The sequence below is a fragment of the Coffea eugenioides genome, chromosome 2, assembly GCF_003713205.1.
Source record: "Coffea eugenioides isolate CCC68of chromosome 2, Ceug_1.0, whole genome shotgun sequence".
Taxonomy (NCBI): domain Eukaryota; kingdom Viridiplantae; phylum Streptophyta; class Magnoliopsida; order Gentianales; family Rubiaceae; genus Coffea; species Coffea eugenioides.
The window spans coordinates 47,423,189-47,439,137 of NC_040036.1; positions in this window are offsets into that span (position 1 = coordinate 47,423,189).

Consider the following 15,949-nt stretch of genomic DNA (forward strand, 5'->3'; position numbering starts at 1 on the left):
CCTTGATACAAGTTAGTCCACGTTAAGTTTGAAGTGTATTATGGACGTGGGACCCGCTAGTGCGGTAAATGCAATATATTTTTGACAATTTGTTGGAGGTTTGTATTAATTGATATTATTTTATAAGGTGCTAAGAGATTAGTATTAGAGAGACAAAAAGATAAGCTTTAAGCTAAAAGGTGACAAGTGTCACCATTCAATTTACCCTTGGACTTTTGACCAAGATATTTTTACCATCTTAAAGCTAATTTTGGCCAATTTATTTCTTCATTTTAAGCTCTCTTGGCCGAACTCCTTAGGGAGAAAAAAGAAAGAAACCTCCAACTTCTTTCTTCAATTTCTTGCCTTGATCTCACAATCCAATCGCTAAAACTTTGATTTGCTCCATAAAAACCGTTCTCTTGGTAGGATTAAGGTGAGTGGTGAAATGGTTTGAGAAACAAAGGTGCTAAGTTGCTTGTCTTGAGGTCACAAGGTGAGTTGTTAAGAATCTTTCCCTTTAGCTTTGATAATGTTCAATTGGTGGCTTTAGTGGTTTAATATGATGACATATGGTGTGATTATGGTTTGTTTATGGTTGGAAGTGAAGGTTTGATGGATTTGGATTTATAATTGTTATTTTTCTGTTTTGTATGATGATCATGGTTTAATCATGGTATGATGGTTGGTAATGGTGTAAAATGAAGCTTGTATATGTTAGTTGAAGTTGGTTGTGGAAAATTTCAGCTTTGTGCGGAAATTTCAGGTTTGGGTTTCAAATCTGCCCTGTTCTGACTGGATTTATTTGGGCATGTTAGAGGCTGAATCAGGCTTAGGGTAAAACATGAAAGTTGTATCAAATGGTGTTAACTAGCTGCCTGTAAAAGTTCAGCTCGATCCGAGCACTGTAACATGTGAAATGACCGAAATACCCTTGACTTCACGTCCAGATTTCTGTTTTCGTGGAGTTTTCCATTTTTTACCATGAAAATGTATGATTTGGCTTTTGATGTCTTCATAAGAAATGTAGGTTTATGTCTTGGCTTCGAAACGCCATAAGATTCATTTTAATCCGATAAGTGTAGCTTCAATTATGGATATTGTGCCGAAAGGTGTATTTGATAGTCTATGATGTGTATATGGTTGATTTGAGATGAAATGGTGTTGCTTGTAGGATGGAAAAGTAAGAAAATTAAGGGTATATTCTGTCCGATCTTTGAAAGCATTTGATTGCTTTGAGTTTGAGTTGAAGGACTTGGATTTGGGCAAGGCAATGATACATGATGGATGGTTCCTGAGCCGTGGAGGTGAGTGACCCTAAACTATTTCCAAAGCTACTTATGAACTGTTTCCTGCATTCTTTATTCAATTGCATATATGCATGCTTGCATGGGAGTTCATGGCATGATTTGACTTCAATGAGTTCTTGGGGAGTCTTGTGCTGAACACCAACGTCTCCACCACTTGTTTATGTTCATCTGGAGCTCAAAAAGGGGCTCTCTCTTACTGTTTCACTGCTACTAGATCTATTTGAGCGTTGGATATTTAAGTACAATGATTTCACCGGCTCACGAGAGCAATAAACGTACATTTGATTACTGATTCATGACATTATTGAAATTAATGATTTTGAAATATATTTGAGTACTGATTTTACTGGTTACTCACTGAGCTTTTAGCTCACCCCAAAACTATTTTATTCCTCTCCACAGGGCTCCTGGCGAAGGAAGGCTTGTAGTACTTATTCACGTGACTGGATGGCATATATCTTGTACAGTTTGGATTTGGAATCATTTTATGTATAGTTTGGGGAATTGTTTCCGCTTCGCTTATGACATGTAATTATTGGAGAATTTGATGTAATATTTGAGATTTATATTGTAATTTATTTGAGGACTGTAGTGACTGACTGAGTCCCGGCGAGAGCTGGGCAGGCGGCCCGCCGAACCCTTTGGTTCGCCTTAGGGGGAGGTGGGGCTGTCACAGTATCGTTCACTACCGATTAAACATACCATTTGACCACCATTTTATCAAGTTAATCTCATTATTATTAGAGCCTATATATCAGCCCTAAATCTGATCAAGGTGGCCAAAATTTTTGACTTCAAGAACCAAGAGAAAAGAAAAAAATTGAGATGGAAATTGGTGGTGACAAGTGGCATCAATCCATGCATCTTTGACCCAAATTAGGACTAAACCTTATAACCTTCTTGGACTTCATTTTCCCTTCATTTTTCATTCCTCTTGGCCGAACCTAGGAGAGAAAAGAAAGGGAGAAGAGAACTTCAATCCATCTTGGGTTTTGCTTGATTGAGTGAGAAAACAAGAAAACTAAACCGATTAACTTGCAAATTGAGAGTTTGGGAAGCTTAGGGGACTAAATTTCACAAGGAAAGGTGAAGGATAACTCTTGCAAGCCCTTTTATTGAGGTATTATGGCTGACCATCCTTTCTTTTCCCTTACTCTTGTTTGAGTTATTTAGTAACTTGAATTCATGCTTGGTGATACCTAATCTAAGTGATTTTGATGATTGTAGTGATGAATTTTGAGTTAGGGTTTTGAATGGTTCACTTGTAATTCTTGTTGTTTGGATGGTATATGGTGTAGATAGGCTTATATAGGAGGTAGTAGTAGTGGTTTTAAGTTAGAAATGTGAAGTTACACCTTGAATACCTTAAATTCCAGAATTGAGATTCTTCATTGCTCTCTTCTGCCCGGTTCTATTTGACCATGATGGAGGCTGAATTAGGCTTAGTACAAAACATAAAGGTTGTAGGGAATGATGTTTTATAGCTGTTTGTAAAATTTCAGCTCAATCCGACCATTGTAACACATGAAAATATAAAAATACCCCTGACTGCCATAGGTAGAGCTCTGTGGACAGTGTTGACATTTCATCAATCTGACCGCATCTGTTCACCATGATCCGTACTGAATTAGCATTTGGCCAAAACACAGAAGTTGTAGTGCTATGTCTTAGCTATCCAACGGCCCTAAAAACGCCTCAATCAGACTTTGATAGCCTGAGTTATTGTCATTTGAACATAGTGCGGTTAACTAGCCTGTTGGTGAGATTCTGGTTCTGTAATTTGAAAATTTGACCCAGATACACTATGAACTGGGTTAAGTGGTCTTCATCAAAGTTGTAGCCCCCTGTCTTAGCTTCGATATGGTATAAATGTCACCCCAATCTGATAAGCGTAGCTGTGACAGCCCCACCTCCCCCTAAGGCGAACCAAAGGGTTCGGCGGGCCGCCTGCCCAGCTCTCGCCGGGACTCAGTCGCTCACTACAGTCCTCAATTAAATTACAAGATATATCTCAAATTTACATCAAATTCTCCAAGCATTACATATCACAAACGCAGCGGAAACTAATTCCCAAGCGTGGAATGTACACGTACATCCATTCAAGTCCAAACATTCATACAAACCCAACTATTACACAAGAGAAATCTAAAACTCAAACTATACAGGAGATAATCCATCCAGCCACAGGAATAAGTACTACAAGCCTTCCTTCGCCACGAGCCCTGTGGAGGGGAATAAAATATTTTTGGGGTGAGCTAAAAGCTCAGTGAGTAACCAATAAAATCAGTAATTAAATACATTTCACAATAATGCATTTCGATGATGTCATGATTCCAAGATCAAATGTACGTATTTTTGCTCTGGTGAGCCAGTGAAATCATTGCACTTAAACATCTAACTCTCAAATAGATCAGATAACAGATAAACAGGAATGAGGAGCCATCGTGCTCCAAATAACTAGTAAACAGATAGTGGAGACGTTGGATCTAAGCACACAAATTCCTAAGAACTCATTTGAGCCAAATCATGTTATGGACTCACATGCGCGCACACATGATATGCAATTAAGTAACAATCCAAGAAAACATTCAAAAGTAACTTTGCAATAGTTTTGGAGATCACTCACCTCCACGGCTCAGGAATCATCCATCATATATCATTACCTTGCCCAAATCCAAGCCCTTCCACTCAAACTCAAAGCAATCAAATGCTTTGAAAGGTCGGACAGCATATCCCCTTAATTTCCTTACTTTTCCATCCTACAAGCAACACCAATTCATTTCAAATTAACCACATACACATCATAAACTATCAAATACACCTTTCGGCACAATATCCATAACTGAAGCTATCCTTATCGGATTGAAACGAATCTTATGGCGTTTCGATGCCAAGACATATACCTACATTTCTAATGAAGAAATCAACACCCAGTTTGCACGTTATCGAAATGGACATAGCATGGTCAGAAGCAAAATTGAAAACGTAACACAATCCAGTGTTCAAAATAGGAGTGAGTGTTTTGGCTATAGTTCGGGCTACACTGATCCGTTTGATCTGAAATTTTGTAGGCATATTCAGCACTTAGGAGGCTACAACTTTCATGTTTTGGGAAATCCCTGAATCCGTACGTAACATCAAGAAAAATGGAGCCAAAGTTCAGATGCTGAACTGCCCTGGTTTCCAGTTTTGCCTGTTTTGCACGCCGCAACCGCACAATCCGTTTCTATGAGTAACATGCAAGTTTGCTGGCCAAATACACACCAAATACACACCCTTAAACCAGCTCCTAACTCCCTTCTCAGAATCCAAAATTACACCATACAATTCTACAAAACTAACCTCATGTTAGCTACACCTTCTAATCCAACTTCATATGCACCCATTCACTTAAACTAACCATTAGTGTATCACACCCTAACCAAGCAAATACTTCTTACTTTAGCCTAGGGTTTCTTAACCCAAATCAGTTTCTGCCACCCACTCACCAAACAAATGAAATAAATCATCAAACACAACCATTACAAGTTCAATAACACAAGATTAAGGCTAACCAACATGTTTAGCATGAAACCCTAATTAGGGTTCATATGGCCGAACCTCAAGGCCTCATCTTTCACTAAATTAATCCATAAAATCAAGTGATAAACATAAGAGACACCATAATCAATCACAACTAACAACCATTATCATCATTTCCACTATCTCAAGCATCACAAACCATACTTAGCTTTGCATAGGAACTTTCTTACCTCAAGATGAAGGTTGTATGATGACTAATGAACTCAACCCAACTCCAAGATGGATTCTTTATGCTTCAAGATGATGATCTATAGCAGAAATTTGGTTGAACTTTGCAACATTCCCCTTGGTTTTTCTTCTTCTCCCTCACGGCTTTCTTTCTCTCTCACTCTCTTGGTTTGTTTTGTTTTGTCCAACTAATGACTTCGTTATGGCCCTTGAGACTAATATGTGGTGCAAGACCACTTAAGAGAGATATTTATTAAGCTAACCAATCACACAAGAGTGCTTTATTTGCTTTTTAGCCCTTGCAATTCAACTTAGCCTTTATTCCACTCTTGCCCTTAAACCTTTACTTTCCTATCAAATTACTCCATAAGTTGTAAACTTAATCTAGTCCCAACTAGTTAATCTTACTTAGTTCCTCTACTAATCACCCCACTAACTTAATCATCTATACTTAAACATGTATTAACATACACAAATGCAATTAAACAACAATCATGGTGTCATGGAAAATATTAAGGGTTTTTAAACCCAACTTAGGGTTCTAAGAAATTATAACACTAGAGGTTTTACTCATTTAGGGTTTCTAACCTTCTTAAACTTATTTAACCTCTATAAAATAGATCAAATCCTATGCTTACCTATACTAACACACACACTAGCATAACTAACTTTAATTACAACTTGAACTTGTGATTACTACAAAACTTGGGTTTCAATCCTAACCCAAATTACTGCACAAATAATGAATATCACCTAATATCAAACTTAAGAACTGTCTGGGGCCTCGCAGTAGCTTTGGTTGTGACCGTTACGCTAAGAGACGTCGAACCTGTCTTTTTACATTTTGTTTTAACCCTTATTTTCGGTCATTTCTGTAGCATGGTTTTGTAATTGTATGACGTTGAGCCTATTGAACGGCTATTGAAATGAGATTATTTTGTGTGTGACTTTGGGACTGATTGAGGAAAAGAATGAAGCCATAAATGGCTGGAAAATAGGTAAATACAAAGGGCGTGCTGCCCAAATTTACGCTCGAGGGCTAGGTAGATATACTCGCGACTTAAATAGGGTTTTGAGGTCAAGTTGGACTTGGATCGCCTATGGTATTCGAGTTTTCTTTAGTCAGGGTTTATAAGCTAAAAGTTTGCCGGAAACTCGTACCCTTGGAAAATGAAAATAATAATCAATCGAAATATGTTTTCCTCGTTCTTTCGACTCCAACGGGAGTTCTAAAGTTTTAACCGCTTCCTTACCGAAACTAAACGAGCGAGCATAAATTTTTCGGGATTTGATAAGTATCTTGAATACTACTTAAACGAGTTGCATTTACTTGATTTTCTTGAAGCGAAACTCCTATGTTTCGAACTCTAGAGAGTTTTACATTCGTCAATGATATTTTATCGCAGATTTGGACTCCAACCAAGGAGTTGGACCTGAACGTGATTTTTGAAAAGCACTACATTTTGGTGAGTGCTTCCAAATACCTGTTGAACTGGACACTTGTTTTCAATACTTGACTAATGTAATTTAATGATATATAATTTGTTTGATCGGGCAAGAGTGTACTTTATCGCACTTGCCCTAATATGATATATACTTGTTTATTGTTGCAATTGACTTGATATACTTGTACTTGACTTGTAAGTGCTGAGCGGCAGCATGTACCACACTCAATGTGAGTGGGAGGTGCCTCTCATTCCCGTCTCTATACTTTTATCTTGATTTAGTCGATTGGAGATGTTATCTTATCGAAATCTTGGGAACCCAAACCCCACTGACTAGTTAATCGAGTCGAGTCGGCAAGGGCTTGGTCGATTAGATAACAAACCATGGGTATCTAGTATTGTCGAGTGGAGTGTTATCTCCTCGAATAATCGGTATACTCGAGTATTACCACCAGTGTTTAGTTGGTGTTCGGGTCCGGTAAGAGGGTTGAATGGTGGACGGATTGGAGTTAAGCGAAGTACTACTGGACTGGTTACTTTCCTTGAAAGTTGACGGAGTGTCAACTAATACTTGATCAAGCTCTGGTGAAGCAATGGAAATTTGGCTCCTGAGAGCCAGCGGTATCCTTATATCTGGATTGTTATTCGTAGTGTTATCGTTTCTTTTAGAAAACAATTTTTCACTCGTTCATTTTGAAATTTGCTACTTGAAGTGTATTGTTCACTTTTATGAGTTTGTTATGCTCGCTCTTATGCTACGTTGATACTTGTACTTTTAAATAATGGTCAACTTGCTATTTGGAACCTCACTGGGCTTTTAGCTCATTCCACTCCATATGTTTTCCTTACAGGGGGTACGAGCGAGGCATGAGACTTGTATAGACTAGCGTAGTCCAGTTTTTTTTGGATTTTGCTATTATACTCCCGCTAACATCGGACTAGGGTTGATTTTACTTGGGTTGTAAATACTTTAACGTTTTGGGCGTGTATAAATCTTGTAACTGGATTTGAACATCAATGTATATGTTAAGTTTGATATTGTTGTTTCATTTCTTCTCTATGGACGCGGTATCTTTCTTGAGTTACGCGTGAGTGAGTCCTGGTGAGAGTTGGGCAGGCGGTCCACTAAACCCTAGGGTATGCCCTAGGGGGGGTGGGGTCGTCACAGTTTTGGTGGCATGAAAAGTGAGTTATAGTGCTTGAATCTTGGTGGAAAATTTTAGTTTTGGCACCTTCCTTGTTGACCGAAAAATGCAAGAGAAATTTCAGTTTTTCAAGGCCACTAGTTGGCCGAATATTGAGGGTAAAAATTTCAGTTTTGAGCCCCCCCTCCTTGGACGAAAATGGTGCTGAAAATTTATGGTTTTTGTGACCTTTTTTGTAGCTAATGTGACGACCCCACCCCCCCTTAGGGCGTACCCTAGGGTTTAGCGAGTCGCCTGCCCAACTCTCGCCAGGACTCACTCACGTAAAGCTCGCGAAAATAACTTACAAACGTTGAAAAATAAAGAACACAATCCCTTCAGCTTAATATATATACAACAATACTCAGATCCAACTACAAGGTTCATACATGTCCAAATACATTAACGGATTTACAATTCAAGTACACACAACCCTAGTCGAGTGCTTGCGTGAGTACAATTCAAATTTCAAAATAACTAGACTACGCTAGTCTGTACACGCCTCACGCTTCGCTCATACCCCTGTAAGGAAAACAAAACTAATGGAGTGAGTTAAAACTCAGTGATGTTCCAAATATCAAATTGTCCACCAAATAAAGTAAAAGTAGCATAATAGTGAAATAGCGAGCAAAACAAGTCAAGAAATGAGTAACAGTACTTCATATAGCCAAACAATCAATAATCCGCATTTCACATGTAAGGATACAATTGCTCGTATATTGGCTCCACCATAGTTTAATCGATTGGTAGTTGACACTCTGTCAACTTTCAAGTGAGAAACCAGTCTAGTAGAACACCACTTAACTCCAATCTCCGTCCACCGATCAAACCCCTTACCGGGCCCGAACTCCACGATAAACACTGGTGGTAATACTCGAGTATACCGATTAGTCGAGGAGATAACACTCCACTCGACATCACTAACTACCCAGGGTTCGTTATCTAATTGACCAGGCCCTTGCCAGCTCGACTCGACTAACTAGCCACAGGGTTTCTGGAATTCCAGGCAAGATACAATTCATATGCATGTATAGCAAGGCAATTGCAATCGATGAACAAGAACAAATCACATTAGGGCAAGTGCAATAAAGTACACTCTTGCCCTATCAATTCACTTATATATATCATGTAATTACATTGGTCAAGTATTAAACACAAATGTCAAGTTCAATCAGATATTTGGAAGCACTCACCAAAATGTAGTGCCTCTAGTGATCACGTCTGGGTTGTACTCCGGGTTTGAAGTCCAAATCTGCGATAAAACTTTGTTTAAGAACTTTGAAAAGCGACTAAGGTTCGAAACTTAAACGTTTCGTTCAATAAGAATCAAGTAATTGAAATTCGTTTGGAGAATATTCATGAAACACTTGCTCGCTTTTCAAACTGTGAAATTTTGTAGCAATTATACTTGGAAATCCCTTTTGAGTTGAAAGAACGACGAAGACGTATTTTTAGTAGTCGTTATTTCATTTCCCAAGGGTACAAGTTCGGCCAAGTTCTAACTTATATATCTCGATAAAAGAGGACGCAAAGATCCTAGATGATTCAAGTGGTATTCGCTCTTAGGCGGCACGCCCTTTGTATTTACCTATTTTCCAGCCATTTATGGTTTCATTCTTTTCCTCAATCAGTCCCAAAGTTACACACAAAATTATCTCATTTCAATAGCCGTTCAATAGGCTCAAAGTCGTACAAGTACAAATTCAAGCTAGGAAAATGTCTGGAAATGAAATTTAAGTCAGAAACAAAAGACAGATTTGACGTCATTTAGCGGAACGGACACAACTGAAGATACACTAATTGGATTGGGGTGTAATTTATACCGTTTCGAAGCTAAGACAAAGGCCTACAACTTTGATGAAGACCACTCAGTCCAGTTCATAGTGTATCTAGGTCAAAATTTCAAATTACAGAACCAGAATCTCACATTCGGCTAGTTAACCGTACTATGTATAAACGACAATAACTCAGGTTACCGAAGTCCGATTAAGGGCCATTGGAAAGTGAAGATATAGCACTACAACTTCTGTGTTTTGGCCAAATGCTAATTCAGTACAGATCAGGGTGAACAGATGCGGTCAAATTGGTGAAATGTCAAAACTGGCCACAAAGCTCTACCTATGGCAGTCAGGGGTATTTTTGTCTTTGCATGTGCTACAGTACTCACATTGAGCAGAAATGTTACAGGATGCTATAAAATATCATTCTCTACAACTTTCATGTTTTGTACTAAGCCTAATTTGGCCTCCCTCATGGTCAAACAGAACCAGCCAGAACCGGGAAGTGAAGAGTTTCATTTTTGGAATTTAAGGAGTTCAAGGTATAACTTCACCTTTCTAGCTTAAATCACTGCTACAACCTCCTATACAAGATTATATACACCATATACCATCCAAACACAAGAATTATAAGTGAATCATTCAAAACCCTAACTCAAAATTCATCACCTCAATAATCAAAATCATTTGAATTAGGCATCACAAGCAAGATTACAAGTTACAACTCAACTCAAACAAGATTAAGGGAAATAAATGTGATGGGCAGCCAATATACCTCTCAAAGATACTTGGAAGAGTTATCCACCACCTCTCCTTGCAAACCTTTTGCACACCAAACTTTCCAAGTGCTCAAAGAAAGATTTAATCGGTTTCGAATCTTGTTTTTCACTCACAAACACTAAGCTACAAGATGATAATGGAGTTTCCTTTCCTTGTATTTTCTCTCTCAAGGTTTTGGCCACAAGCTGAAAAAAATGAAGAAGAATGAAGCTCCAAGATGGTTTTAAGGCTTAGTCATAGTTTGGGTCAAAGGTTCTTGGATGGTCTCCACTCGTCCACACAAGATCACATCTCAATGTTTTTCTTTTCCTTGGGTTTTTAAGGTCAAATATTTCGGCCCCCTTGATCAGCTTTAGAGCTGATATTTAAGCTCCAATAACAATGAGATTAACTTGATAAAAATGGTGGTCAAATGGTGGGTTCAATCGGTAGCCAATCGGTAACGAACGATACCCGTCGGTTCGAGCCGATTTTCCTTAAATCGCGTCTAATAGGGTTTTAACTTATAATTCACTAACTTATTATTATTGTGACAGCCCCACCTCCCCCTAAGGCGAACCAGAGGGTTCGGCGGGCCGCCTGCCCAGCTCTCGCCAGGACTCACTCGTTCACTTCAATCCTCAATTAAAAATCGAAATAAATCACGAGAATAAATATAGCGACGATCCAAAACTTAACGCAAAACTTATATACATTACTATCTCAAAAGGGAGTACAAACATCAAATATACAAAGGTTCTCAGTTCACCACACATCCAGCCCGTGCCAAGCACTAGGGCGAGAACCATTACAAAACCAAAAACTAGTCTAGGCTAGTCTAAACTGAGCTCTCGTCCTTGCTCGCCTTCCCCTGTTAAGGAAAACAAACTAAAGGGGTGAGCTAAAAGCTCAGTGAGATTCTATATACAAAACAAGTAATTGAACAAGGACATTAATCCGATCTGACGTTGGCCAGGCTTTTCCCCCCATCCGGACGTTGACCGGACTCCACCCATCCGGACGTTGACCGGACTACAAGGTAATACTCGAGTATACCAAATGTGCACCCAGGTCACCAAATCGCCCGACCGAGTCCGCTTCTGGCTCGAGTCAATCGGTAACAAAGGCAAGGGCCCAGTTCAGCCAAAAGGCTTACATTCATGCGCAACTAATATTTCAACATTTAAACACCAAAAATCTCATATTTATTTAGGTCGAGTGCGATAAAGTACACACTCACCTAGCAAAAGTTCATTTTAGAAATCGTAGAAAACAATTAACATTTAATCAAATGTTCACAAATAACCACATAGTCACAACAATCCACATAGTCATAGAAACAAAACGTATATAGAACACTCACAGCTCGCAAATGTGGTTTCATGCACTTCCGTCAAAAGAACGTTGTGCACCACGGTCACGTCCTAAAACATGCAAACAAATACCATGAGACTCGATAACGAGTCATAAACCAAGGCCAAACATGACCCCAATAGGGTTCCATAAGCATATACAAACATTAAAGGAAACCAGAAATTTCGGAAATGTAACTAGCTTTGGCCCTGAAAAAAAAACAGTTTTTGTTTTCATTTTGCGGTAATGACACCAATTTCACTACGATTATCGGATGAGGGTACAAGACCCACCATTTCGAAGCTAAGAGACAGGGAAAAAACATCACAGAAGGTCACTCAACCCAGTTTTGAGTGCAAATAGGTCGAAAATGCAAGATACTACATCAAAAACGTAAAACAGATTCACCAAAACACATTCTAGCGGAAACATCATAACTCAGGCTCTACAAGTCCAAATCCAGAAATTCCAAAACCATCTGAAAGCTAAGAAACAGGGATAAATTTCATCAGAAGGCCTCAACAACCAATTTGGAAGCAATGCCAGCCAAAACAACCAATTACAGGCGCAATTCTTACATTCGGGTAAAACCAGAACAGCAATAGTAATTTCGACTTATCTCATTATACACTACTCCGATTGACCTGAAATTTTGTAGGAACATATAAAATGTCATTACCTATAACTTTCATGTTTTAATCCAAGGCCAATTCGGCCTCTATCTAGGACCTAAAATTTCGGACAGAATGCTCCCTCAAGAACCCTAGTTTTCTGAAATTTCTTCCAAACCAAAAATTGGTTGCAATTAATCACTTTTCCCACCTCCTTAAGTCATTATAGAAAATTTCCAATCATCATAGATAGCCACACAATCATGCTTATATTAAAACAGAAAAATCCCCAAAAATAATAAAACTTGATCATTTCAACCACAAATCAAGAATTAATCCATAAACTTGCATCTTCTACTACCACTAAGCATGATTTAAGCATCAATTAAAGGAGGAGGGTGGTTCTTCACAACTTACCTTAAAACAAGAGAGAGAGAGAGAGCTATTGGTCACCTTAGCTTTCCAAATAATTCCACACAACAACTCACCAACACTTCCTTAAGTGGTTTTATGGAGCAAAATCAAGGTTGGATGGTTGAGTAAGTTGATTGAAGCAAGATGGAAGCCAAAATCTTGAAGAGTTTTCTTTCTTTCCTTGCTTAAGAGATTCGGCCAAGAGGAAGAGAAGAATGAGGGATTTTTGGTGAATTTTTAAGATATTTAAGTCAATTGGTAAGACATGCAATAGTAGTCAAATGGTCCAACCAATAGCCAAGTGACACTTGTCACCTTTTATTAAATACCTACCTAACTTGTCTCTCTCATATCAATCCAAATTGCAACCTCTACTTATCTCTTAACACACGATAAATTAACTCCAGTATCTAAAACTTAACCTAGTTGGTCGAATTTTTCCGAACTTTTCGCACTAGTGGGTCCCACGTCCGGTATACGCTTTTAATTTCTCAAAATCCATTCGATACTAGAAAAAACATCTAAAAATTATATCTGCTCCTTAAATTCATCTAGAAATTTTTCTAATCACGAAAATGCAGAAAACAAGCCGTGAAAAAAAAATATAACCTAGAAAATGAAAAATACGGGTTCTCACACTCTCTCCCCCTTAAAAGAATTTCGCCCTCGAAATTCATACCTTCCGTCGCCTCGGAGGACCCCAGAACTTGTTGCTGATCTACGGCATAAACTTGTGTTGATACTTTTGTGCGGTTTCCTCTTTCATGAGTTTGTTTCGGTTTGGTTCCTTCCACTTGTTGAGTACTACCCTCTCGTGGCTGTTTCTTCGGGCAATTGTTAAGTTGATGATTGCTACTCCCACAAATCAAACATTTTCCCCCTTTCCGCCAGCAATCATTCTCAGTGTGATTTGCCTTTCCACAGTATCCACAGGCCAATCGAGGAGCTACTGTTGGATCTTCTCGAGAAATGTCCTTTGATCCGATCTGACTTCCTTTCATGGACCTTTCACCTAATGCTCTTAATGTCCAAGGTGGGCGAGGTGAATGGTTCACTTTTTGCACTTTGGAGAGCATTGTCTTTTCTCCGAATTCCTCAGGTGTGCTGCTGGATGTATCTCTTTTCCGCGTTTGAAAGGCTTTTGCTCGGGCTTTCACATCCTCAATTCTTTGGGCCTTCTCAAGAGCCTCTGTAAACGTATTAACTTGAACTGCCGCTAATGCCTCCTGGATTTCCAAATTTAGTCCTTGTACAAATCGTCTTATTCTCCGTCGCTCCGTAACCACCAATTCGGAAGCGAATTTAGATAGTCTAGTAAATTTGGTCTCGTATTCGGCCATACTTAGGGTTCCCTGACGCAAGCCAATAAATTCGTCCTCTCTCCTTTCTTGGACTAAAGGTGGGAGATACTTTACGTTAAATTCCCTTACAAAGTTCGCCCATGTCCATACCGTCTGTTCTCTTTCCCACTTGGCCTTAATTACATTCCACCACGTGCGGGCTGGTCATTCGAATTGAAATACAGCAAAATTTACTTGTCTTTGCTCCGTGTAATTAAAAGCCGCGAAGATATTAATCATTGCCTCCAACCACTGCTCAGCTATATCCGGATCAGGCCCTCCTTGAAATTTCGGAGGTAGAAACTTTTGGAATCTCTCAAGAGCCTTATCCTCTCCGATCTCAGGATTTTGGGGTTGATTCACTGGCATTTGACCCTGTTGATCTACCAGTCATGCCAGGATATTTGTCATTTGTTGCATCGCCGTTGCCATTTGATCTCCAGCCTCAACCCTCGGTCCCTGTTCTTGCTCGGCCACTGTTTCTCTTTCTTCTCTCGGTTCTTGAGCTTGCCTAACTCCATGGCCACGACTAGCTCCACGTCCACGACTACGTCTCCCGTCCATATATATGTTTTCCCTCTCTATTTTCTTTTCTTTTTCCCCAAAGGTAACTTAGTACATAAACACAGTAAATTGACTACAGGAACAAATTCTAGCATTCCAAATACACCAATAAACATATACGCACATAACATGCCATATCAAGAAGACGGATAAGCAAATACACAAATACATATCAAGTTGGACAGATAACCATGTACACACATGTATACTAACGTCATGTAGTAACAGTATACAGGTAAATCAAAAGAAAAAGGTGAAGTCGTCCCAGTATCAGCCCGTCCAGTCCCTCACATCACTTACTATCCAAACTAGATGTCCCTGTCCTCTTGTGCTCATTCTAGTCAGACAAAGCCTGTTTATGTTCCCAAAATGCAAGTCTCAAGTACTTAGCAGCGTCTCAACTCTGGAGTACTCAGGCACAAGAATCCGAAATAAGATAATTCACATCTCGAGCTGCAGTCCCAAGTGTAAACTATCTACAATCGGAATTCCTACCTGACATACCTATCTATGATCCTCCGATACCATGAGAAAGATTTAAGGCCTATAACATTCGCAATTCATAGCTTCACTTAGTCCCTCATACTTATTCACCACTTAGTCCAGGGTCACTCCGCGCCGAGACCACGTGAAGCAGCTATAGGTTTTATCCCTCAATCGCTTAACTTTCAAGTCAAATCGAATCAAATCAAATCCCACAGTCTGGCATCCTAAACTTCAAGCCTAGGATACACTACAGGAATCTGAAGCCTAAGCTCTGATACCACCTGTGACAGTTCTCAGGGTCACATCACGGGGTACCTATCAGCTTGCCACCCGCACGCGGGCATCCCCTACGGAGAGTTTCGCTTCGTGACTCTTCACGAACGAGAGGCTCGGGGCTTTTCCAGACGAAGGACTTAAAGTCCCAACTGTCGGCATATGGCTCTGATACCACCTGTGACAGCCCCACCTCCCCCTAAGGCGAACCAGAGGGTTCGGCGGGCCGCCTGCCCAGCTCTCGCCAGGACTCACTCGTTTACTTCAATCCTCAATTAAAAATCGAAATAAATCACGAGAATAAATATAACGACGATCCAAAACTTAACGCAAAACTTATATACATTACTATCTCAAAAGGGAGTACAAACATCAAATATACAAAGGTTCTCAGTTCACCACACATCCAGCCCGTGCCAAGCACTAGGGCGAGAACCATTACAAAACCAAAAACTAGTCTAGGCTAGTCTAAACTGAGCTCTCGTCCTTGCTCGCCTTCCCCTGTTAAGGAAAACAAACTAAAGGGGTGAGCTAAAAGCTCAGTGAGATTCTATATACAAAACAAGTAATTGAACAAGGACATTAATCCGATCTGACGTTGGCCAGGCTTTTCCCCCCATCCGGACGTTGACCGGACTCCACCCATCCGGACGTTGACCGGACTACAAGGTAATACTCGAGTATACCAAATGTGCACCCAGGT